The sequence below is a fragment of the Pristiophorus japonicus genome, unplaced genomic scaffold, assembly GCF_044704955.1.
Source record: "Pristiophorus japonicus isolate sPriJap1 unplaced genomic scaffold, sPriJap1.hap1 HAP1_SCAFFOLD_163, whole genome shotgun sequence".
Lineage (NCBI taxonomy): Eukaryota > Metazoa > Chordata > Chondrichthyes > Pristiophoridae > Pristiophorus > Pristiophorus japonicus.
Genome location: NW_027251310.1, coordinates 193,695 through 219,016, shown reverse-complemented (window position 1 = coordinate 219,016; position 25,322 = coordinate 193,695). Strand labels below are relative to the sequence as shown.

Sequence of the window (25,322 nt, the reverse complement as noted above, 5' to 3'; positions counted from 1 at the left end):
AGCGGAGGACAAATCACTTTGTTGTCTAATGCTGCCTTTGCCTGCACAATGTGTGCTGAGATTATCTGTGCAATATGCATTCCGCAGGATGAATAAAAGCAATGCTTTTTGAAATGCAGGCACTGCAAGTTTTGCACTCGACAAAACGTTGCATTTTCTTTTCATTAATTTTACATTAATGCATTGGAATGCCAACGCACTTTTTACGTGGCAAGATCGATAATTAGCAGAGCAGAATGAAGAGATCACAAAGTTTCTGTTTAAAGAATGGACTCAGTCGAGAATATTTTGTGGATTTTATTTTTCTGAGGCTATTTTTCCTGTGCTGGGGACACCCTGCACAGACATGTGAAAAAGCTGGTTTTGTTAAAACTCCAGAGACCGCATGGAAGTTAGCTGGGACAAAAGAGTTGTCAGTCATCCATTGACAAAAGAGCTGTCGGCCAGGAAGGGGGGCCACTGACAAAGCCACTCTAATTTGTAAAAGCACTTCTCACCTCCATCTCAGAAGGTGACACAGAACAATGAACCCACCAGCCTGGCCAGCCAAGGAGGAGCTGGGTCTTTCCCAACACAAAAGCTCAGAGAGATGCCCAGACTAAGGGCCATCAGCCCATTGTATGGGTGGGATGGCCCATCACTGACTAAGTACCCGTGCTTAGAAACAAAGGGGTTTTAAAGATTGGCAGGAAAGATAGGGGTAGCAAGACTCCCAGAAAGACAGGTTCCTTTCCACTTTATTTTTAGCTTGGAGCTTGGTGTGAAGCTTGGAGCTTGCAGCTTGCAGCTTGTGTCTAGAGAGAGCCCCCTCTCCCTCTCGCTCTCGCTACACAGATCGATGTACCAGAGCAAGGGGCCGCAGTACTGCAGAAGAAGCCACCGAGACTTAAGACCAGGCAGTGACTTCCCACAGCTGAGCTGAGCAAGGAAACGGGCTGCGTGTGGTGGTGAACATGGTCGCGAGTGTCCCAAGCCAGTAACCAGATATCGCAGGCCAGCTTTTCAGGGCTATTCTAGGGAGGGTAATTCATTGGTAGGGGTGGGGTTAGAATCCAACAGGGAATGACTGCGTGTTACTCGGTTCATTTCTGTACTGTATGCATGCTGTTTGTAACAGGGATTTTATTCTCCACAGGGACAGTGATTTCACTGAGCCATTGTATATTAGACCAAATAAATATACTACGATTTATCACCGAAGCATCCCTTTCCGTGACTCATTTAATTTACACTCTGAATAATAATTCCCGGATCTAGAACTTTCATAAGGTGGGGGCGATTCAAACCGTCCGTCTGGCAATTAGGCGAGGATCACAAACACTTACAATATTTACTAAAGGATATACTTGCTTTGGATGCAGTTCAGAGAAGGTTCACTGGGTTGATTCCGGAGATGAGGGGTTGACTTATGAGAAAAGGTTGAGTCGGTTGGGCCTCTACTCATTGGAATTCAGAAGAATGAGAGGTGATCTTATCGAAACGTATAAGGTAATGAGGGAGCTTGATAAGGTGGATGCAGAGAGGATGTTTCCACTGATCGGGGAGACTAGAACTAGGGTCAGAATCTCAGAATAAGGGACCGCCCATTTAAATCTGTGATGAGGAGGAATTTCTTCTCTCAGAGGGTTGTAAATCCGTGGAACTCACTGCCTCAGAGAGCTGAGAATGCCACGACATTATATAAATTTAAGACAGAGATAGATTCTTCACTGATAAGGGAATAAGGCTTATGGGGAACTGGCAGGGATGTGCACTTGAGTCCATGATCGGATCAGCCGTGATCATATTAAATGGCGGAGCAGGCTCGAAGGGCCATATGGCCTACTCCTGCTCCTAGTTCTTAAGTTCTTATGTTCTGAATAGCGACAGACAAAAAATAGCTTTGATCATGGTTACACCTTATCTTCACGTTTGTCAAACAGTTGGCTCGTTGGTCTCGGGCTGTGATTCTCCCTTCGGAGCTTTTCATTGAAATTTACGAGGGGTCCCAGAGGAGCCCTGATATTGCTTGCAAATTTTGAAATTGCATCGAACTTTTGCAAAGAAGGACTTGCATATCTGCAGCGCCTTTCAGGAACTCATGACGCCCCAAAGTGCTTTACAGCCATTGAGTTATGTTTGAAGTGTTGTAGTTTGGGGAAAGATGTGCCCAGATCACCAAACATGAACCTCAACTCTTTGCAAAGGAGTTTGGTGCAAATAATCAGGCGTCTCAGGGACTTGGACTTTCTTTGAATAAGTTCTGCTTGTACCTGCATTCAAGCTTGAAACAGCAACTGGGCTTCCCTCTCAAGGGAGGTTTGGGGTTGATGTGCATCGCTTTTTAAATCTTTAAAATTTCACCAAGCAAAGAAACGGTGAATCCAACTGTCCCTGTAAACATTTTTTCCCGTTTAATCACAGGAATATCCGCAGTCAGGTGCTGAAAAGGAATTAAAACCTAATACCGGCTTCGAGACAATCAGAATACTTTGTCACAGACAAGGCACCGGAAGGCTGGAAGGCAGATCACACCGGTTGTGGGAGAGCTGGTTGGTGGTGACATGGAAGTGTCTGCAGTGTGTGGGACCAGACTGCTTCCACACATCCACAATGAATGTCCCTCAATTTATTTGGGAAAAGGACAACTGAGAGTCGACAAGTTCCATCCCGGTCGGAGCAAACTGAAGCTTTAACTGACTGACACCCTGGTTTTGGATGTCTTGCACCTTATACTTCCATCAGTCTCTGTGGCGCAATGGGTTAGCGCGTTCGGCTGTTAACCGAAAAGTTGGTGGTTCGAGCCCACCCAGGGACGAAGTGTTTAGCTGTTTTTCACCGAGTATTCGGTGCCGCACAGTCCCAGGTTGTCATTGTGCGTTTTGGCTGCACGAATCTATTCCGCAAATGTTGCCAGCTGTGCTATTATCCAATTAGTTCCCACTCCAATATTTTATGAGCATTCAGTTCAAGTAAAACGATAACAATTTTTTACATGGATCATGTTTCTCCATCCAGCCCATTAGAAATAAATTATGTTATTGGGTTTAAAGAAACTGGTGGGAATTGATTCTATTGATACATATATCGAACTGGAACTTCGGTCTCAAGTGCTCCTCCTATCAAGAATCGGCACACACACAATCAATGGTTTTACAACTGAGTCATAAACACTGACAATTTTAAACCATTCTCATACAGCGTGTAAATGAGATAGGGATAAAACTTCATCACATGTAAAGAGAAAATGAATGATTGAAGATACCACTGTTCCTCAGTAATTCTATTATTGTTTATTTCATTCTGAAGAAGGTTATCGGCTAATTAACGGTGATTAAAAGAATTCTTACTTTTGCACGTTAGCTGCATGTCGTCAATGTTATAAGGGTTTTTAATTTAAAAATGGTGTTCCAAAAGTTATCGCCGAGACCTGGAATCAAAGCTGTTTTTCGGTGGCATAAGGAGTGGTTTTACCCAATCATTTAAAGGTGATTTCAAAGAATCACGTGGCGTTAAATTCACATCACGGTTACCATTTGTTTTGGTGTGAAACAAGTGGATTTAAAAGAACAATAATGTTAAATACAGAGTAAAGCTACAACTACGCAGTCACATCAAAGCCTCCCAGGGCAGGTACAGTATGCGTTAGACACAGAGTAAAGCTCCCTCTACATTGCCCCATCAAACTCTCAGGGCATGTACAGCACAAATTAGTTACAACATAAATCTCCCGCTACACAGTCCCATCAAACTCTTCCAGGGCAGGTGCATGTTGCATATGGGTGGCAGTGTGAGCTGCGAGGAGGATGCTATTAGGCTGCAGAGTGACTTGGATAGGTTAGGTGAGTGGACAAATGCATGGCAGATGAAGTATAATGTGGATAAATGTGAGATTATCCACTTTGGTGGTAAAAACAGAGAGACAGACTATTATCTGAATGTTGACAGATTACGATAATGGAAGGTGCAACGAGACCTGGGTGTCATGTTACATCAGTCATTGAAGGTTAGCATGCAGGTACAGCAGGCTGTTAAGAAATCAAATGGCATGTTGGCCTTCATAGCGAGGGGATTTGAATACAGGGGCAGGCAGGTGTTGCTACAGTTGTACAGGGCCTTGGTGAGGCCACACCTGGTGTATTGTGTACAGTTTTGGTCTCCTAACTTGAGGAAGGACATTCTTGCTATTGAGGGAGTGCAGCGAAGATTCACCAGACTGATTCCCGGGATGGCGGGACTGATCTATCAAGAAAGACTGGATCAACTGGGCTTGTATTCACTGGAGTTCAGAAGAATGAGAGGGGACCTCATGGAAACGTTTAAAATTCTGACGGGTTTAGACAGGTTAGATGCAGGAAGAATGTTCCAATGTTGGGGAAGTCCAGAACCAGGGGTCACAGTCTGAGGATAAGGGGTAAGCCATTTAGGACCGAGATGAGGAGAAACTTCTTCACCCAGAGAGTGGTGAACCTGTGGAATTCTCTACCACAGAAAGTTGTTGAGGCCAATTCACTAAATATATTCAAAAGGGAGTTAGATGAAGTCCTTACTACTCGGGGGATCAAGGGTTATGGCGAGAAAGCAGGAAGGGAGTACTGAAGTTTCATGTTCAGCCATGAACTCATTGAATGGCGGTGCAGGCTAGAAGGGCTGAATGGCCTGCTCCTGCACCTATTTTCTATGTTTCTAACTCAGCAGGCTTACAACCGTGAACTCAATCAGGTGCATCCTGACCGTACTTTTCTAGCTCTCGAACAAAGGATTAAACATGGAGGCTTTCTTTATATACAAGAGTTGCATGTGTGTGTCTGTGGCCCAATGATCTTCGACGGTCGGTCCCCCTGGTGGCAGGTAAACCCGGGCATATGTACATTACAGTGCAGCACGTGTTTAAATCTCCCTCTACACTGTCCCATCAAACCCTCCCAGGGCCGGCACAGCACAGGACAGATACAGAGCAAAGCTCCCACTATTCTGTCCCATCAAACCCGTCAGGGCAGGTACAGTACGGATTAGATACAGATCAAAGCCCCCTCTACATTGTCTCATCAAAGACTCAGAGAGCAGGTACAGACTAAAGCTTCCTCGACACTGTCACATCAAACCCTCCCAGGGCAGGTACAGTATGTGTTATATACAGAGTAAAGCTTCCCCTATATTGTCCCATCAAAGACTCACAGAGCAGATACAGCCCATCTAAGATATACAATAAAGCTTCCTCTAACCTGTCCCATCAAACCCTCCCAGGGCAAGTACAGCATAGGTTAGATACAGAGTAAAGCTCCCTCTACACTGTACCATCAAATCCTCCCAGGACAGATCCAGCACGGGGTTAGATACAGAGTAAAGCTCCTTCTACACTGTCCCATCAATCTCTCCCAGGGCAGGTATAGCCCGGGGTTAGATACAGAATAAAGCGCCCTCTGCACTGTCCCATCAATCTCTCCCAGGGCAGGTATAGCACGGGGTTAGATATAGAGTAAAGCTCCCTCTACACTGTCCCATCAATCCCTCCCAGGGCAGGTACAGCACGGGGTTAGATACAGAGTAAAGCTCCCTCTACACTGTCCCATCAATCTCTCCCAGGGCAGGTACAGCGCGGGGTTAGATACAGAGTAAAGCTCCCTCTACACGGTCCCATCAATCTCTCCCAGGGCTGGTACAGCACGGGTTAGATACAGAGTAAAGCTCCCTCTACACTTTCCCATCATTCTCTCCCAGGGCTGGTACAGCACGGGTTATGTTAGCACAAATATTTTCCTGGAAGAATCATTCGACACTCGGGGTCGGTTCCAACGCCAAAATGGCCTTTATTACACCGGCGGGGAGAGAGCCTCTGGTCCAACTCCAGGCACTCCACTCCACCGAACAAAGAAATTCATCAATATTTATATATTTTACAACAGTTCATTACAATTACTTAGCCCATGTCGGCTGGACACAATCCAATCATAACGACTATAAATTACAAATCGATTCCACTGGGACAATGGAATTGGCCCCCAGGCACCAGGGGACTGCGTGATCACCTCATGTTTTAGCTGGGGATTATTCATGGCCTCGTGATATTCTCCAGATCCCCTTATCTCTACTGTCCTTGGGTTCTGTCTGCACCTAACCTCCTTATCCTTACACAGTCACAGGAATTTCTTTGTTCAGTATTCTGCTGGGACATCTTGTCTGTGGTTTGTTGATTAAGGATGTTCTGCTGAGCTCGCTCTTTCCAGTGTTCCTGTACACGAAACTGCAGTGTCATCAGCTACCCAAAAATGTAGTCAAGCTAACTGTTAGCTGAATTCCCCTAGTGCTTTGCAGAATCCCTGGCAGCCATTTTATATCTGGCTACCATTTTACACATATATGCATACATAGATTCAGCAGGTGCCTGTGCCTTTGCCCTAAAACAATCCCCCCTTTCGGTAATGGACTAATCCTAGTCTCCTTTAACCGACAACATAATTTGTAACTCTACTTATGTACCACCCGGTACTTCCTGCCTCAACGTGCTGGCCAGCCACGTGGTGTCAGAAGTCCCAGTTGCTTCGATCAAATTGATATAGTTCAGATTCCCCAGTCCCTCTACTGGACAAGTCACGTTATTTACTTGAGCCCTTGTTCTGATACTCCTTTGTCGTGCATAATGCCTGCAGGATCAACAGGCCATGACTCTCCATGTTAGTGCTAAGACCAGCTGTATCTCTACCAGTTTGTGTGATATTATTCCAATCCAGGAGTGGATGTTTACGTTCATGCTCCAGTCCCTGACCCTCCTCCACCAACTCTGGTTTTGTAACTCTTGGTCAGTATCCTTCTCCAGTATTTCAATCTTTGTCTGTAGTTGGTGGTAGAGTCTGACACACTGGCCTACTCTGAGTCTTAGTTCCCTTAATACTGCAACTAAATGTGGGATAGGGGCCTGCTCTGGCTCGTCATAACCCTGCAGGTGATCGTGGAGCTGATCGATGGCGTTAATGATTTTGGGCCTCGGTGTCTCACCTGGATAATGTGGGCTTGTCCTATTGTGAGGTCATAGGGCTGTGAAGCAAAAGTTTGGTTGCGAGATCTGCCATTGTAAGCCATTGTACCAATATAAATGTACTGTGGTAGAGACACAGTATTTTCCTTTGCCCCCGTAATCTGTTCTGGCAAAATGTGTGGGGGCAGGTACTATTTCCAATACACATCCATCGGTTGGATTAAATCCACATTCGACTAGTTCTCCCTGTCCCACCGGGTGAGGGCACACCGTAATGTCACCCGTCTGCTTGCATCCCGTCAGGGCGATCCCATAGAGTGTGTTGTCTCTGCGGACAGCAGGGGCTGCGGTAAGATAGTAATGGAGGGAGGTGTTTTCCCGTATGATCCCGATATTCTACAGTTGATAAAGGGGAAACGGTCCTGAATCTTGTGTGACTATAGGTATCATCAGGGCTATTCCCACTCCGGCAGCTTTGCCCATTCGGCAGTTTGGGATCACTGGGCATACTCTGGTTAGTCCCTTCAGAGTGCAATTACCCAGTGTCCCCTTCAGTTTGGCCAACTGAGCCAGATGTGGGCTGTCTATCCAGTCTGGCAACTCCCCCCTTTGGATATGATCGAGGTTGTGTCGTATCTGTCCCACCATCCATAGGCCATAAGCGTGACAGAGTTGTCCCTGTCTAAGGTTTGTGGTATCTTCTTTCTCTCTGTTGATAAGGTGATTGATTGTTTTTGCCTGAGCTTCCAGGACCGAGAGGCCATCCAATTGGATTTCAGCACCCTCTCTTCCAAGTTCGGATTGACCTTCCTGAGTCTGCTCTGCCCGTTCTAATAATCCCTTCATCACCCCTTTAAGCTGCTCCACCCTTTCATTTAGCCTTTGTATGTCCAGTGAGTTTACTATGGTGGTTCCAGCATTAAAACCGGTCGCAACATCATTAACTATTTCCCTATTAGTCCTATGAACTGGCTCCTGTCCTCGGAATCTACTGGCACCCATGGTATCGGCAGCCTGCTGCATAACAACTTTACTTAATACATTATACATATTTCTTGCCTGTTCTGTACAATATTCCAGCATCTGTATACCTGAGATATTGATCAGGACAGGCACAATTTCATGCTTGACATTATCATAAAATAGTTCACCCTCTTTGGACAGCACAATCCCATTTTCCAGTCCCCTTCTAATTGTTGGACATGGCAATTCCATGGGGAGTGTAGTGGTTCTTATGGGGCGCGGTGTCGGAGGGGGTGAGAAGCATACATACAATGATATTGCGGCAGCCTCTACCTCCTCATAGTATCCACACAGCCCCACACCCTCTTTGTGGGTGACTAACGGTTGTGGCTGGGCAGGAGGCGCGCAAATTATTCCAAAGGTACATTCATCGGGCCCCCCCGGTCTCCCTTCGTCTAATGCAACTGCTTCTTGTACCCGTAGAGCATCGCACACATACTCTATTCTTATCCGGATTCATTTGCAGCCACGCGTTAAAATAAGTTCTGTCCTTGCTCCAATCCTTGGCTGCTGGAATGCATATTTCGTCAGTCAAAGTAAACAAAACCCCATAGTTGGTGCAGTTGTGTCTTTCTTGCGTGTGCTGTACCTCTCGTAGTCGGTCTGTATTATCCAGTGCTTGTGTGGGCCTCAAGGTTCCCAGTATCATGAGTCCCCAGAGTCGAAGTCAGCACTGCGGTCCCATCTCGGTGATGGTTGTATCTGCAAATTTTAAACAGATAGCCTGGGCGTCACCAGGTGTTAGATTCTGGTCTACTTGTGTCGCGGTCACTCTGTGGAATCGGAAGTAAGGGTTAGGTTATCCATATTCTTTATAGTCGTACCATCTCGATCACTTCATGTCCCTGTCTGGGCTGCCGTTGGTTTTGTATTTGAGCCTGCTGTGCTCGAGCCTACACGATGACCCATCTAAATATTATCCAAACTCTAATCAACACCAATGCCACCACTATTCCTCCAAACATCGCAGTGTGCTTTACTGTTAGGTTGGGTTTGTGGACTACACCTACCCACCGTGGGGTACATTGGCTCGATTGCCAGAGGTGATAGTGCTTTGGCTGCACACTGCACTATCCGTCTGCTCCTGTTTTTTAAATCTCTTCCAGCTTATTTATCTTAGCTTTTAACTCTTGACCAGCTAGTTCTGTTTTATTTTTATTCTGACTATCCCACCATTTCCACAGTCTGTCAGGTGAGTCTTCTTTATTTTAGTAAGAAATTCAAATTCGTAAGGTCCAGTGTAAAACAGCTGTCAATGGAAAGGGTTAACTCCTTTACAGGTTTGTAAGAAGGCCTGATGTCATTACGTGACTTCGCGTAATCATCCAAATCTTTGTGTCTTCTAAACTTGCTTAGATATTAGGAATCCGTTAAAACAGCAGAAATCATTAGTAAAGTGGTCATAATAAAAATCTTGTCATCGGGAAAGACAGCATTTTAGATTAACTCCAATTTTTTCCTGAACATCTAATTCAAGTACTTGCCTAAGATTTTTTTAAAAATGAGAGCACACATTTTTAATAGCTATTTTGTTGACTGAAATCCAATTTTCACACAAGCTGTATACATGCTAACATTTCGTTTATTTTTTAACGGTCCCGTTCATTGCGCAAATCTTGTGTTTAATATCTCTCTCTGCTGAGTTCGCATAGCTTAGATCTTTTCTCCTCGTTATTTTCAAAACCCTCCTGCTTGTTTAGACTGTTTGGGACTTTTCTTGATTAAAAACGTCCATTCTGGAAATCTTTTCAAACTGCAGTGAAACTTTCTCGTAATTTAAAATCATTATCAATGGAGAGTGTCTTTTACCTCCTCCAATTTTTTTTTCCTTTTCCCAATTAAACCAATATCTTTTTCACAGCCAATATCAACTAGTATTTAGTAAGTTATGTCTTTTTCCATCGCAAACACTTTTTTTCTCAGCACTTATTTATTCGTACATTACGTCATTTTTTCCAAAACTTTTCGTTTTATTTTTTAAAAGAGATCAGATTTAACTTTTTGTTTTAAACGTATCGCATTTTGTTGCACCCTTTCTTAACCAGTGGTACTTGAAATCTTCACAACAAAATTAACTCTTCACTGTTCCCATCCTAATTTCTGCTCCCCTTTTGTAGAATTTGTATTTATTATTGAATTTCAAATGTCAAATATGGTATTACTGGATTTTTTTGCCTAACTTCCGTTTTAGAAGCTGATCAAAAACTCTAATCTTTTGCTCTGTAACTTCAATTTTGTGGTACTATATCTCATTAATTACATCTTTTTTAAGCTTCAGTTTCTGATGCAGTATGTGTACTTTTATTAAAAAGGCTTCCAAACCCAAGATTTTCCTATACAACCAAAATGTTTATCAACGAGAATCGCCTGAAATATCTCAAAATCCCAATTCAATATTGTACTGAAAATCTGCAATTTAAAAATCTCTTTCCTGAGCGAAAAGCTTTCGCATCAAGGTTTGACACAAAGGAAAAAGAGGAGCGTACTTCCCCAGCCTGCAGCCTCCAGAGACACAGGCTTTTTTAAAAGGCATTACAGCTTCCCTTCTCCATTCTTTATCTCATTCCTACACATTCACAAATGTCTCTTTTCATTCAACGAAGTTTATTGTTTGGCTGGCTCTATTATTGGATCCATACTTCTTTTCAGATAATCACGATCAGGTTTTTTTTATTTCTTACATACTGATTAACTTCCTCTGTTAATTTTATGTGGGCTTGAAGAATCAAGACCACGGCTTTCTCATCTTTATCTTTCCTTTCCTTCTCCCACCATTCCCGTTGATTTGCTGGCGGTTCCTGGGGGTTCCATCCTGACTTAATCATCTTCTCAATTAGTTTATTTTGTTTTTACGCCAGATGGCGGGTAAGGGACCCTTCTCGTCCCCCTCGAGATTACTTGCTGTATTGGCTATTCCTGGGTAGGACTAGAACCGTTAGGAATCGACTCTCAGAGATCCACTTTCTTCCTAGCGTAACTTGTAGCAGACCGTCTCCTGGCTACTGTCAGGTCAAAAGTTCTGCTATTACACAAACTTATACAATTCTTAAAACGCGTTTAAGCAATTCCAGCAGTGCCCCACACCTCCTTAACGACTACCTATCACCGTTTTGTCTGATGGTCCGACCCCGTTCACAGGTTTGGTTTCCTTTGGTCGCTGTGCACCGCCTGGTCTCCGGGGTATATTTTCAAATCACACTACTGGGTCTGGGAGATGTCGCTCGGTATCACAATCCCACGGTCTAAGTGCGTTCCCTACGCCTACTTAGTTCCTGGCCGTCACGTGGGACAAAAGTCCTCTTAATTCAGGCTCAGGCTAGGCGTTTGAGATATTAGACTGTCTCGTCGTGTCGATCAACCGGCCTCCACCTTCCGCACCCTTAATAATTAAAACATTTTTATACTCACCCGGGTTTTTCCAAGGACGTCCAGCGACTCCGGGAAATCCTGTTCGTGACACCACTGTTAGCACAAATGTTTTTGTGGAAGAATCACTCGACACTCGGTGTCGGTTCCAATGCCAAAACGGCCTTTATTACGCCAGCGGGGAGAGAGCCTCTGGTCCAACTCCAGGCACTCTACTCCGCCGAACAAAGAAATTCATCGATATTTATATGTTTTACAATAGTTCATTACAGTTACTCAGCCCACTTCGGCTGGACACAATCCAATCATAATGATTATAGATTACATATAGGTTTAAATGGGCCAATAGAATTAACCTTGGTACATCAGGGGGCTGCATAATCAGTTCATGACAGTTGGGGGCTGATTCATATCCATGTGATGTTTTCCAGACCCCCCTTATCTTCGTTAATCATGGGTTCCGCCGGTGCCTAGCTACTTATCTCCGTGGTTGCTCGGCACCCCATCTGGGGGTCACTGACTTGAGGACATTCCGTACTAGGTATCGCAGTGTTCTGTATACTATCTTGCCTCAAGTTGTTGATTCAACACATTCCTGGTACCAGGCTCTGCAGGGTCAGCGCTCAGTCAGCAGTTTTAGCTAACTTGGCTTACCGAGTCCCCATCATGCTTTGCGAAGCCCCCTGGCAGCCATTTTATATTTGGCTAACATTTTAAACATACATACATTTATATATTCAGCAGGTGCCTTTGCCTTCCTACAACAGTGTCTTTCAATGTGTTTATTTACCCTTTTTACCTGCTTGTTTTCTCTCTCTTTCAAACTCACTTTCTTTAATTTTGCTTTCTAATTCCAGCATTATTTCCTTGCCTATTGAATCTATTCTCACGTTCCAATCTCGCTGCCAAACTAGTTTAAACCCTCCCCAACTGCACGAGCAAACCACCCCGTGAGGATATTGGTCCCGGCTCTGTTTCGGTGCAACTGTCCGGCTTGTACAGATCCCACCTCGCCCAGAAGTGGTCCCGATGCCTCAGGAAACTAAAGGCCTCCTGCCTGCACCATCTCTCCAGCCACGTATTCATCTGCTCTATCCTCCTATTTCTGTACTCACTAGCTCGTGGCACCGGATGTAATCTGGAGATTACTACCTTTGAGGTCCTGCTTTTTAATCTCTCTCCTAGTTCCCTAAACTCTGTCTGCAGGACCTCATCTCTCTTGCTACCCATGTCATTGGTCCTGATATGGACCATGACCTCTGGCTGTTCACCCTCTCCCCCGAGAATGGAGGTGATGGTGTTCCCATGTGCCTGCTGCCCTTGTCCTTCTAGGCGGCAGAGGTCAACGATTTGGGAGTAGCTGCCGAAGAAGCCTTGGTGAGTTGCTGCAGTGCATCTTGTAGATGGAACACACTGCAGCCACGGTGCGCCGGTGGTGGAGGGAGTGAATGTTGAAGGTGTGGGCTGCTTTGTCCTGGATGGTGTCGAGCTTCTCGAGTGTTGGAACCGCACTCATCCAGGCAAGTGGAGAGTATTCCATCAGACTCCTGACTTGTGCCTTGTAGATGGTGGAAAGGCTTTGGGGAGTCAGGAAGTGAGACACTCGCCGCAGAATACCCAGCCTCTGACCTGCTCTTGTTGCCACAGTATTTATGTGGCTGGTCCAGTTAAGTTCCTGGTCAGTGGTGACCCCCAGGATGTTGATGGTGGGGGATTCGGCGATGGTAATGCCGTTGATAGCCGGGCCTGCTTAAGTTGCATGTTCCTGTCGCTGATTGCTGCCAGGTGACTATTGGCTCCGCCCCGTGGGTTTACCTCGAACTTCAAACCACAAAATCAGTTCTCCTGAATCCCAAGTTGTGTACGGAAATCAACCATCAAATGCCCTGTCAATAACCCCGGGGATTCCGGCAATGTTCTGATCACAAAGCGCTTTCAGTCCTTGTCCTTGTCCAGAAAATTGCAGACGTGAAAATTCGGGAGTTTAATGACTTTGAAAGGAGAACATTGTTGTTTGGTGCAGTTCTGGTCAGAGAAATGTTTGTGAAAGGAACTTTTTGCAGAGAGAGGGATTGAGCATTTCAGCTTGTTGCTGAACACTTCTGTCTGGGCACTGAGCTAAGCAGCAGCTTGCGAAGTGCAGTGGTGATCACGTTCGCCTCACATGTGAAAAGTCCGCAGCTCGATCACGGACAGAAACATTGTTCTTGAAACAAAAACATGTCTGCAATAAAATTGTACAAAAGCATTCCAGGGTACATTGATCCATGATGCAAACTACCTCAGGCCTGGGCCAAAGCTCCCTGTACACCGAGCACAGGCTGAGGAAAACCCCAGGGAAGAGAATATCCTGGTCACTGGGACTTCCAGCAACACTGAACAAGTGCCCATTCTGAAACTATCCAGAGTAATAACTTGTAAAAAGAACATCCAACAGTTAGGATGGCTGAACGGTCTAAGGTGCTGTGTTCAGGTCACAGTCTTCTCCGGAGGCATGGGTTTGAATCCCACTCCTAACATTCATTGTGTTTAATTACAAAATCATTTGTTTTGACACCACTCTGAAGTGCTTTGGGACATCCATCTAATGTAATAAAATTACTCCACTTCAATTACAAACGGTGATATCAAATTTAATTCCCAAACCAGGAATCGATCCCAGGTGGCTGTAGCGAAAGGAATAGTTTTGTGAAGCATTGAAAGGTGCCATCTAAATATCTCGCACTGCTAATTTAAAAACACGGTTATAATTTGTTTCGGTGCAAAAGAAGGCAGGCTCGTAGGGCCAAATGGCAGACTCCTGCTCCTCGTTCTTGTGTTCTTATGCAGATCACAGAACAAATTATTAAATTATCAACTCTCCCTCAGTTTGCATTCCTTTTATTGTGCAAAGAAGATCATGGGTTCATTAAAGATGTTTTCCCGTGAATGCAACATAAAGTTTAAGGAAAATAATTCGCTCAAATCGAACCCACAACTTTGAGATCATGAATCTCATGCTCTACCAACTGAGCTGGCCGGGCTGCTCAACATTTATCTTGTCAATCCCCTTCAGAATATTATCCGTTTCAATGAGAATGTAAATGTAGATTCTTTTCTCTCAATCTGGTTCAGTAAAATTACTGAGTCGAATACCTCTTGTGCTTTGAACAAAGCAGTCTTTATTTTACCGGCTGGCAAGACTTATCAGACAGAAGATATACTTTCCCGATCGAGCGTACACACTTCCTACGGATACGTGAAGTTACATCGTAAAGCGACAACAGTTATACAGTTTTGAAAATAGATAACAACATACAATTAGATTGACATTCTAACTCAGCCACTCATTAGTCAATCTATATGAGATGTTTTTACTTTTGTAGCGGACTTTCCGCATCCGTTGTTTTATCCAACCGATTACCCATTTTCACGCTGTCCCTCGTATTACCGTGTTGTTACGCGTTCACGTAGTCGTGCGATTTAAACAAACTTAAAACTTTCAGACATTACTAAAACTAACACAAAGCCACGTCGCCCCGCGGCTCGTGTCGCCACGCGATTCTAAACACTTGAAGTAAACAGACTTAACACACTTACTAAACTAACACAAAGCCACGTCGCCCCGTGGCTCGCGTCGCCGCGCGATTCTAAACACTTGAAGTAAACAGACTTAACAAACTTACTAAACTAACACAAAGCCGCGTCACCCCGCGGTTCGCGTCGCCGCGCGACTCAAACTTGAAACAGACTTAACAATCTTACTAAACTAACACAAAGCAGCGTCGCCCCGTGGCTCGCGTCGCCACGCGATTCAAACTTGAACAGACTTAACAAACTTACTAAACTAACACAAAGCCGCGTCACCCCGCGGTTCGCATCGCCGCGCGATTCCAAGTTGAAGTAAACAGACTTAACAAACTTACTATAAACGGACCTACAAAAATCAGCACTGACTTGATGTTATTTCGTGGTTCGCGTGGCTGCGCATTCGCATCGGCCCACGTTCACTCGGGTGCACGCTTGCACCGCCGCACGTCTCGCGTCACCACGCGTTAGCGCCGCTGCGCGTCTGCGTCAGCCTTACCTTTCGAGTTGCTGCATGATTTAAATTCAATCAGTGCCGAGACGGGCCAAGTGATATACAAGGTCGACGTCACACCTGATTTGAACACCTATCCTCTATTTAATTCCCCATAAGCCTTATTTAATTCCCTGTGAGCCTAATTTTCCAAATTTAATTTCTTTTCGTCTCCAAATTTCCCTATCCTTTCGCGTCACTGCGCAGTTTAAATTCAATCAGTCAATGAAAGCCCTAACTTAATGGAGTTTTTCTGACAACTGGACAGGAGTGATTTTTTTATTTTACACTGCAGTGGAATTTTGCTCATAATTTAAAATCTCAGAACATTTTGTTTTCAGCACCTATTTAGTACGTTACTTTTTTTTGTCTTTTCCATAACTAGAGAGAAGTCTGGCACAGAAGCTGTGGACTACTTTTCGTTACCTCAATTGCTCCAGCCTCAAGGTCATGTTATTTAATATAATATTTTTTTTGAATCCTTTTGAATCCATCTCAGTTGTTTTGCTGTGCCTTCTCTGAATGTGTTCTTTCGACAAGTAAGTGAGCATGTTAAATCCTTTTTTTTAACCACCAACAAACCTATCCTTTGTGCATTTCCTGGCTCCGTAACTTATCATCCGAATATATGTAATTCAATAAGGTTCACACTCTTAAACTTCCCACAGACAAGAAAACTTTCATTCTGTTTGAGATAAAACAAACCACAACTCCACGGCTTTTTTTTTTACAGTAAAAATCACAGAAGCATTTCTCATTTAAACAGACGTTCTCAAGAGTCTCTTTTCTTTCCTATTAATTTTTGGATCCATGATTGATCATCTATCCCTTTCTAGCTCGAACTATAACCTATCTTTCCAAGTCGCCGCTTGGTTTGCGTCATCGCGCAATTTCCCTATCTCTATCCATATTCTAAGTTTGAATGGTATTCACCAGATTGTCCTGGATCTCGTTCAGACATTACCTGAGAACCAGCGAGTGGCTAAACTTTCCTCAGACTTTTGAAACCGGGGGAAACTGGAGCAGCATTGAAATCATACTCACTGCAGTGGCCACTTTCCCCTCGTCTCATCCAAGGCTAGTCTGGCTCTTAATTCGCAAGTTTTCGGCAGTCGTCCGTTGAGATCCCACTTCTGACACCAAATGTAAATGTAGATTCTTTTCTCTCAATCTGGTTCAGTAAAATTAATGAGTCGAATACCTCTTGTGCTTTGAACAAAGCAGTCTTTATTTTACTGGCCGGCAAGACTTATCAGACAGAAGATATACTTTCTCGATCGAGCGTACACACTCCCTACGGATAAGTGAAGTTACATCGTAAAGCGACAACAGTTATACAGTTTTGAAAATAGATAACAAAATACAATTAGATTGACATTCTAACTCAGCCATTCATTAGTCAATCTATATGAGATGTTTTTACGAAAGCTCAAGCATTGCCTCTGAATGTTTCAATTTATGGTGTGACTACCAGCTGAGACCTTGCAATTCTACAGATTTATCCATATATTCATTTCATGTTACAATTTATGTTATTGGCAGGATTAGTAACTTGAAACCTTGAGAAAGACTGTTAACTGTGCTGATGTTGCACTATTTGCAATCAGACATTCTCCCAGCTATTCAACCATGGCTTTATACATTTTCATATATCCAGTTTACTTTACTGTCCTTAATTCCATATATTCCGTTCAGATATCCACAAGATCACCGATCATTCTTCGAAACTCCAGATAGTTTCAGCATATTCTACACAATCACTCACCATAGGACAGTCCTCTCATCCCAGGAATCAATTTGGTGAACCTCTGTTGTACCATCTCCAAGGCAAGTATATCCTTCCTCAGATAAGGAGACCAAAACTGTGTGCAGTACTCCAGGTGTGGTCCCACCAGTGCCCTGCACAATTGTAGCAAGATTTCCTTACTCTTATACTGTGGGCTATATGTTAGGTACCGAATAACCTGTTTTTCTGCTGATTCTACGGTTGTATAAAAAATTATGAAAATTCGGCCATCGCTCAGCAAACATATTTTATTTCCTACAGTGTGCAACACATGTGGGTGGAATAATGATGATTGAAACAATTATTCAGTATCTCACAGACTTGAATTATATATGTCAACTTGCTCTGCAAAAATGCTTTCCCTGACCGGTAATCGAACCCAGGTCACGGCAGCAAAAGCACCGAATCCTAACCACTAGACTACCAGGGAACACTGCTTGCAGTCTCTGCGATAGCTTTAAATATAGTCAGCTTACAATCACAGCTGAGAATTGTGTGGTGACATGGCGTGTAACTGGATTTGCTGGGAGCAGCGTGGAGGCTCCGACCTGCGTGAGAACACCAGCGGCAGGTCGGAGCCATAAAAGGAGCGGGGAGCGGCGGCCTGGAGCAGCGTGGTGGTGTACCACGGCAAGGTACAGCGCGAGCTGGTGCAGGAGGGCGACGGCAGCGAAGAGTGATGTCATCAAAGTCCAGGTCGGTGATTGGAGCGTGGGCAGGTACAGCTTGAGCAGCGAGAGACTGTGGAGGGATGTGATCGGGGTCCAGGGGCGGCGTGAGTTCAGGGCCAGGGGCCCAAGGTCAGCACGGGCCAGCCCACACTGCGATATGTGTGGGCACTGCGTCCGTGCAGCAGAGCTGGTCTCCAGTCATCTTGGATAACCCTTGCCACTGGACCAAGACCTCGCTCTGTCAAGCCCGTGTGATGGCTGGGGTGCAACGGCCAACACACGTTAAAAAAATCCACGCACAGGCATCTTCCACCCTTCAACATGCAGTTCGGGACCTGGAATATTAGGTCCATCATTGAAACACCTGTGAACTCATCCTTTTTTGGCATGGAAGCAAGTCATCCTCGCTTCGAGGGACTGCCTATGCTGATGATGAACTGGATTTGCTGCAGTCCGCGGGCAGCAGGTGATGAAAGCGGGCGTGAGAGGGTGAGTGACAGGTGGGCACTGCTTCTGATGCTGTCTGACCCACGGTGGGAGTGGCCGGCGATTTTAAAGCCCTTTCATTGCACCAATGCAGGGCAAATGAAACTGTGTTTCAGGAACCTTCATGTATTCAAACATGGCCACTCTGTACTGTAGACCTTGTGGTGCAACGGTCGTGTGTCTGACTCAAGAACAGAAGGCTGCGTGTTTATATCACGTCGAGGTCACTGTACTTTTCCATATTGTTCTTCCGGAATTGAGATTTACCTTGCTGTATCACAATTTACTTTCCGACCCATCTTTTTATCATCAGCAAACTTGGCTCCATTGCACTCGGTCCCTGTATCCTTGGGATAGGGGTGGGAAGACACACCGGAGAAGTGTGAGCTTGTGGACCGGAGAAGTTCAGCTGCTGGAGCTGTGCATTTTATCGGGGAGGGACGGGGGGAGAGCCCGCCGAGCGACCGGAGAAGCTGAGAAGCTGCTGTGCTTTTCATCGTGTTTGACACTGTTTAAAAATGGCAGAGTGCCAAGTTTTCTCTCCCTACTGCCCATGCGCGAAGGTGTCGGCAGTGTTTTCGGCGCAGGCATTTGGCTCCGCCCCCCACTTCACCATCGACACCACGCCAGGACTCCGGGTACTGTACACAGCGGCCAGGATGTGGTAAGTTTTTCCCCGAGCCGTTTCCAGCGCGCAAAGTCGGAACGCTTGAGGTCAGTGCGCCGACAAAACTGCTTGGGGAAAATCTAGCCCTTGAAGAGTAAGGAGTACACTGAAGGAAATACAAATATGTTTGCCGAGCAACTGTCAAATTTTAATAACTTTTTATACAACCATCGAATCAGCAAAAAAACAGGGCACTCGGCCCATAGTACCTAATATATAGCCCACAGTACAAGAGTAAGGAAGTCTTGCTACAATTGTACAGGGCCCTGGTGAGACCACACCTGGAGTACTGCGCACAGTTTTGGTCTCCTTATTTAAGGAAGGAAATATTTGCCTGGGAGGTGGTACAACAGAGGTTCACCAGATTGATTCCTGGGATGAGAGGACTGTCTTAAGTTGAGAGATTGTGTAGAATGGGACGATACTCTCCGGTAGTTTAGAAGAATGAGAGGTGACCTCATTGAAGCACACAATAATCTGAAGGGGTTTGACAGGGTAGATGCTGAGAGGTTGTTTTCCCCGGGCAGGAGTGTCGAGAACCAGGGGCCACAGTCTCAGGTTAAGGGGTCGGCCATTTAAGACAGAGATGAGGAGGAATTTCTTCACTCAGAGGATTATGAATCTGTGGAATTCTCTGCCCCACAGGCCTGTGGATGCTGAGTCTCTGAATATATTCAAGGCTGCGTTAGATCAATTTTTGGAGTCTCGGGAAATCAAGGGATCGGGAGATCGAGCGGGAAAGTGGAGTTGAGATCAACGATCAGTCATGATCTTATTGAATGGTGGAGCAGGCTTGAGGGGCCGTATGACCTACTACTGCTCCGATTTCTTATTGTTACCTGTGCTGGCTCTGTGAAAGAAATTTCCAATTAGTCCCATTCCTAGCACCCTGCAAATGTTTCTTTTTCAACTATATTTCCCTTTGGAAAGTTAATATTAAATCTGCTTCCAAAACCCTGTCAGGCAGCAAAATATTCACATTAATTTTATACGGTCCCATTTTAAACAGGCTTTGCATGTCATGAATTATTATCCCTTCCCATTTTACACACCGCATTTTAGGACATTGCTTTCAAATGTTTGGTGCCTGTGACACCAGCCATTGTTAGATTTAGACACACACCATCCTGACTTGGAAGTATATCGGTCGTTCCTTCATCGTCATTGGGATAAAAGCCTAGAACTCCCTCCCTACCAGCTCTGTGGGAGCATCTTCACCACACGGACTGCAGCGGTTCAAGATGATTCCTCACCACTATTGTGTTCCTCACACAGATGAGGCTGCACACAGTGAGATTAAAGTAACAGTGACCTCAGTCTTCAATAAGACATTCCAGTGTGAGGAACAGGCCTGAGGGGCCGGCTTAGAAATAGTGCTCCCAAGGGATGTTGGGATCCCTTGGGACTTCAGGGGATGAGCTTCCTGGTGGTGGAACATGGGAGTGCATGCTTTACAGAGACACAATATCACTCCCCCCCGCAAAGTCAAATGAAAACTATTTACAAGGTGACGCGGTCGGGAATGTTGGCTGTGCCCTCGTTGGGCTGGCGTGTTTTTGGCCCTGCAGGGCTGCTGGATGAGCCTGGCCTTGCTGGGCTGTTGGGCGTGATGGGTTCGATTTCCTGGTCCGGCGTGGTGTCGTTGATCCTTTGGGTGTCTGTTGTGGGCTCGAAAAAATTGGTGTCTGCTGTGGGTTGTTCAGGGCAGTCTGTGAACCGCAGCCGCATTTGTTCCAGGTGCTTTCTGCAAATTTGTCCATTGTCCAGTTTGTGACAAACATCCTATTCCCTTCTTTCGCTATCACCGTGCCTGCGATGCACTTGGGATCATGTCCATAGTTTTGCAAATACACAGGGTCATTCAGATCAATTTCCCGTGACACAATGGCGCGACCATCGTTTACATTTTGCTGCTGCCACCTGCTCTCTACCTGATCATGCAGGTTGGGGTGAACCAGCGAGAGTCTGGTTTTAAGTGTCCTTTCCATGAATAACTCAGCCGGGGGCACCCCTGTGAACGAGTGGGGCCTCGTGCGGTAGCTGAGCAGTACTCGCGACAGGCGGGTTTGGAGTGAGCCTTCTGTGACTCGTTTAAGGCTCTGTTTGATGGTTTGCACTGCCCACTCTGCCTGCGCATTGGAGGCTGGTTTAAACGGGGCCGAGGTGACATGTTTGATCCCGTTGCGGGTCATGAATTATTTAAATTCGACACTGGTGAAACATGGACCGTTGTCAATGACCAGTAGGTCAGGCAGTCCGTGGGTGGCAAACATGGCCCTCAGGCTTTCAATGGTGGCGGTGGCGGTGCTTCCCGACATTATTTCACTTTCAATCCATTTTGAAAAAGCATCCACCACCACCAGGAATATTTTACCGAGAAACGGGCCCGCATAGTCGACATGGATCCTCGACCATGGTCTCGAGGGCCAGGACCACAAACTTAGTGGTGCCTCTCTGGGCGCGTTGTTCAACTGAGCAATATGCTGCATTGCCATACACAGGACTCTCAGTCAGATTCGATACCGGGCTACCACCCGTGGTATCTGGCAATCGCTTTCATCATTACTATACCCAGGTGTGTGCTGTGGAGATCCGAGATGAACGTCTCCCTGCCCTTTTTTGGTAGCACTACGCGGTTACCCAACAACAGGCAATCTGCCTGAATGGACAGCTCGTCCTTTCGCCGCTGGAACGGCTTGATTAGCTCTTGCATTTCAACGGGGATGCTGGCCCAGCTCCCATGCGGTACACAGTTTTTTATGAGGGACAGCAGAGACTCTTGGCTGGTCCAAGTCATAATCTGGCGGGCTGTGACAGTTGATTTATAATTTCCAAACGCTTCCATGACCATCAACACGTCTGCGGGCTACGCCACCATCAACAAGTTTGCAGGCTGCACCATTTCCACCCCAGTAATGGGCAATAATAGCTGATTGACAGCATTCTCACAGTTCTTGGTGCCTGGCCTGTGGCGGATGGTATAGTTATACGCTGATAGCACGAGTGCCCACCTTTGTATGCGGGCTCAGGCATTAGTATTTATCCCCTTGTTTTCAGTGAACAGGGATGTGAGGGGCTTGTGATCGGTTTCCAGCTCAAATTTGAGGCCAAACAGATACGGATGCATTTTCTTTACCACAACACACACACTAACGCCTCTTTCTCAATCATACTGTAGGCCCTCTCGGCCTTAGACAAGCTCCTGGAATAATAGGCGACAGGTTGCAACTTCCCCGCAACGTTAGCTTGTTGTAATACACACCCGAATGCGTACGACGACGCGTCACTTGCTCGCACAAGTCTTTAACACCGCTTATACAATACAAGCAGCTTGTTGGAGCATAAAATGTTTCTGACTTTCTCAAAAGCAATTACTTGTCTTTTTCCCCATACCCAGTTCTCACCTTTGCGCAATAACACATGTAGGGGCTCTACACTGGTAGGAAGTTACCAAAATAGTTGAGGAGGCCCAGAAACGGCCGCAGCTCCATGACGTTCTGTGGCCTGGATGCGTTCCTGATAGCCTCTGCCTTCGCTGCGATCTTTCTCCCCAAATACTCCTCTTCTGTTGCCATGAAGACACATTTCAACCTCTTCAGCCACAGCCCTTCGCGATCCAGTCGCTGGAGGACCTCCTCCAGGTTTTGTAGGTGTCCCGACCCATGATCAATATGTCGTCCTGAAAGACCACTGTGCGTGGTACGGAATTGAGTAGGCTCTTCATGTTTCTCTGGAAGATCGCTGCAGCCGACCGAATTCCAAACGGGCATCTGTTGTAGATGAATAGTACCTTGTGCATGTTGATGCAGGTGAGGCCCTTCGAAGACTCCTCCAGCTCCTGCATCATGTAAACCGAAGTCAGGTCGAGCTTGGTGAACGTCTTGCCTCCTGCCAGCGTCGCAATTAGGTCGTCTGCCTTAGGTAGCGGGTATTGGTCCTGTCGCGAGAAACTATTAATAGTTACTTTATAATCGCCGCAAATCCTGACTGTGCCAGCACTTTTGAGTACTGCAACAATCGGGCTGGCCCACTCGCTGAATTCCACTGGGGAGATGATGCCCTCGAGTTGCAGCCTGTCCAGCTCCATTTCCACTCTCTTCCTCATCATGTGAGGTACTGCTTGCGCCTTGTGGTAAATGGGTCGTGCCTCTGGGACCAAGTCGATCTGCAACTTTGCCCCGGAAAAGTTTCCAAATTCTGGCTCAAAAAGGGAAGGAAATTTTTTCAGAACCTGGATACATGAGGCCTCATCGACATGTGATAGCGCTCGGATGTCATCCCAGTTCCAACGGATTTTGCCCAGCCAGCTCCTTCCAAGCACTATGGGGTCATCGCCCGGGACAATCCAGAATGGCAGTACATACACCATGCCCTCGTAGGTGACCTTGACCATGGCGCTGCCCAGGACAGTGATAAGCTCTTTGGTGTATTTTCTCAGTTTCGTGTGGATGGGGCTCAGGGCTGAACTAAATGCCTTGTTGCATCACAGTTTCTCAAACATCTTTTTACTCATGATGGATTGGCTGACGCCAGTGTCCAGTTCCATGGCTACGGCTAAGCCATTCAATTTTATATGCAGCATAATAGGTGGACATTTCGTCGAAAATTTGTGCACCCCGTGTACTTCAGCATCTGCCTCCTCTCTCGAAGACTCTAAGTTGCTTTGATCCACCATGGACCGATCTTCCTCCGCCACGTGGTGGTTAGCAGGTTTTGCAGAGCTTGCAGCTCGTTTGTAAGCTCATTGGAGGTGCTCCATTGTTCTACAGCACTTGAAAACATACCCTTTGAAGCGTCATGAATAGGCTGAATGGAAGCCTCCACAACGCCAACAAGCTGTGAATTGCCTTGCATTTATTCTTTGTTGGGGACTCTGAGTCATCTGGATCACCTGAGGCCTGCTGGCAGTTACAAACTCGTGGGTTCTTCCCTGTACATTTCTGCTCGCAAACACAGTTCCAGTTAATTTATGAACATTGCTAGCACTTGTGTGCTGAGAGATTTGTTGGGTGTTATCACTGGTGGACATTAACGCCTATACTGTCGCAATGGCCTTATTGAGGGTCGGTGTCTCTCCAGTCAAAATTTTTCGTAGGATGGTCTCTTGCCTAGTACAAAAAGGTCTCTGAGCATTTGCTCCTGGCAGCCATCAAACTCACATTGTCCTGCAAGTTGCATTAGCTCGGCGACGTAGCTCGCCACTTCCTGACCGTCAGATCGCTGGCACTTGGAGAACCGATACCGCACCATCAGCACGCTCTCCCTTGGGTTAAGATGCTCCCGAACCACGGTACACAGCTCCTCATATGACTTATCTGTGGGTTCCACCAGAGCCAGAAGATTCTTCATGAGGCTGTAGGTCGGTGCCCCACAGACTGTGAGGAGGACCGCTTTCCTTTTTGCAGCGCTTCCTTCTCCATCCAGCTCGTTGGCTACAAAGTACTGGTCCAGCCGTTCGACATAGGCTTCCCAGTCCTCACCCTCCGAGAACTTCTCCAGGATGCCCACAGTTTGCTGCATCTTTGCGTTGGATTCGTATTCTCGTCGCCAGATATTGTGTTCCTAAAACAGATGAGGCTGCACACAGGGAGGTTAAAGTAACAGTGACCTCAGTCTTTAATAAGACACTCCAGAGTGAGGAACAGGCCTTGGGGGCCGGCTTATATACAGTGCTCCAAAGGGATGCTGAGATCCCTTGGGACTTCAAGGGATGAGCTCCCTGGTGGTGGAACATGGGAGTGCATGCTTTACAGATACACAACAACCACCAGCTTCTCAAGGGCAATTACGGTTGGGCAATAAATTCTAGCCTTGCCAGTGACACCCAGATCCTGTGAACTCATATAAAAAACACTATTTTAGGAGTCTGGTTCAAAATATTCATTGCTGACGACACCAGGAATCCGGGGCAACTTTTGTCAAATTGGGCTCAAAACTGGAGCGGTAATTCCGACCGTGCACAGATAATAGAATCAGTATTCAAGGTCAAATCACATGGTGCTCATTTTCAGAATCAACGCAGTAAGATTTGAAATAAAGTGAAGGAATTTTATGGTGAAAGGATTTGGAAATTAAATGTGACTTGTACTTCGCTCTTTAATTAAACTTTGTGGCGTCTGTCTGCCATTCATGTCTCTGTTGAATAAGGAAGGAGGGGTTTGACATTGACCAGACTGCACTGCTCCTGATATTTGTGAGCTCATCGGTTATAATGCGATGTTTTTACCCATTGGTCAGTGCCAACTTTAGCTCAGCTGTTACTTTGTGATAACAACTTTGTGAAAAGTTTGAATTGGTCTTAATGCAGT

General features: G+C 45.8%; 1 non-coding gene across 1 annotated transcript; it reads left to right on the top strand.

Annotated features, from left to right (window-relative positions):
• Positions 1-2,723: 2,723 nt before the first annotated feature.
• Positions 2,724-2,797, top strand: trnan-guu (transfer RNA asparagine (anticodon GUU)). Its single transcript has one exon. It is a non-coding gene; the product is annotated as a tRNA-Asn (tRNA).
• Positions 2,798-25,322: the final 22,525 nt, after the last annotated feature.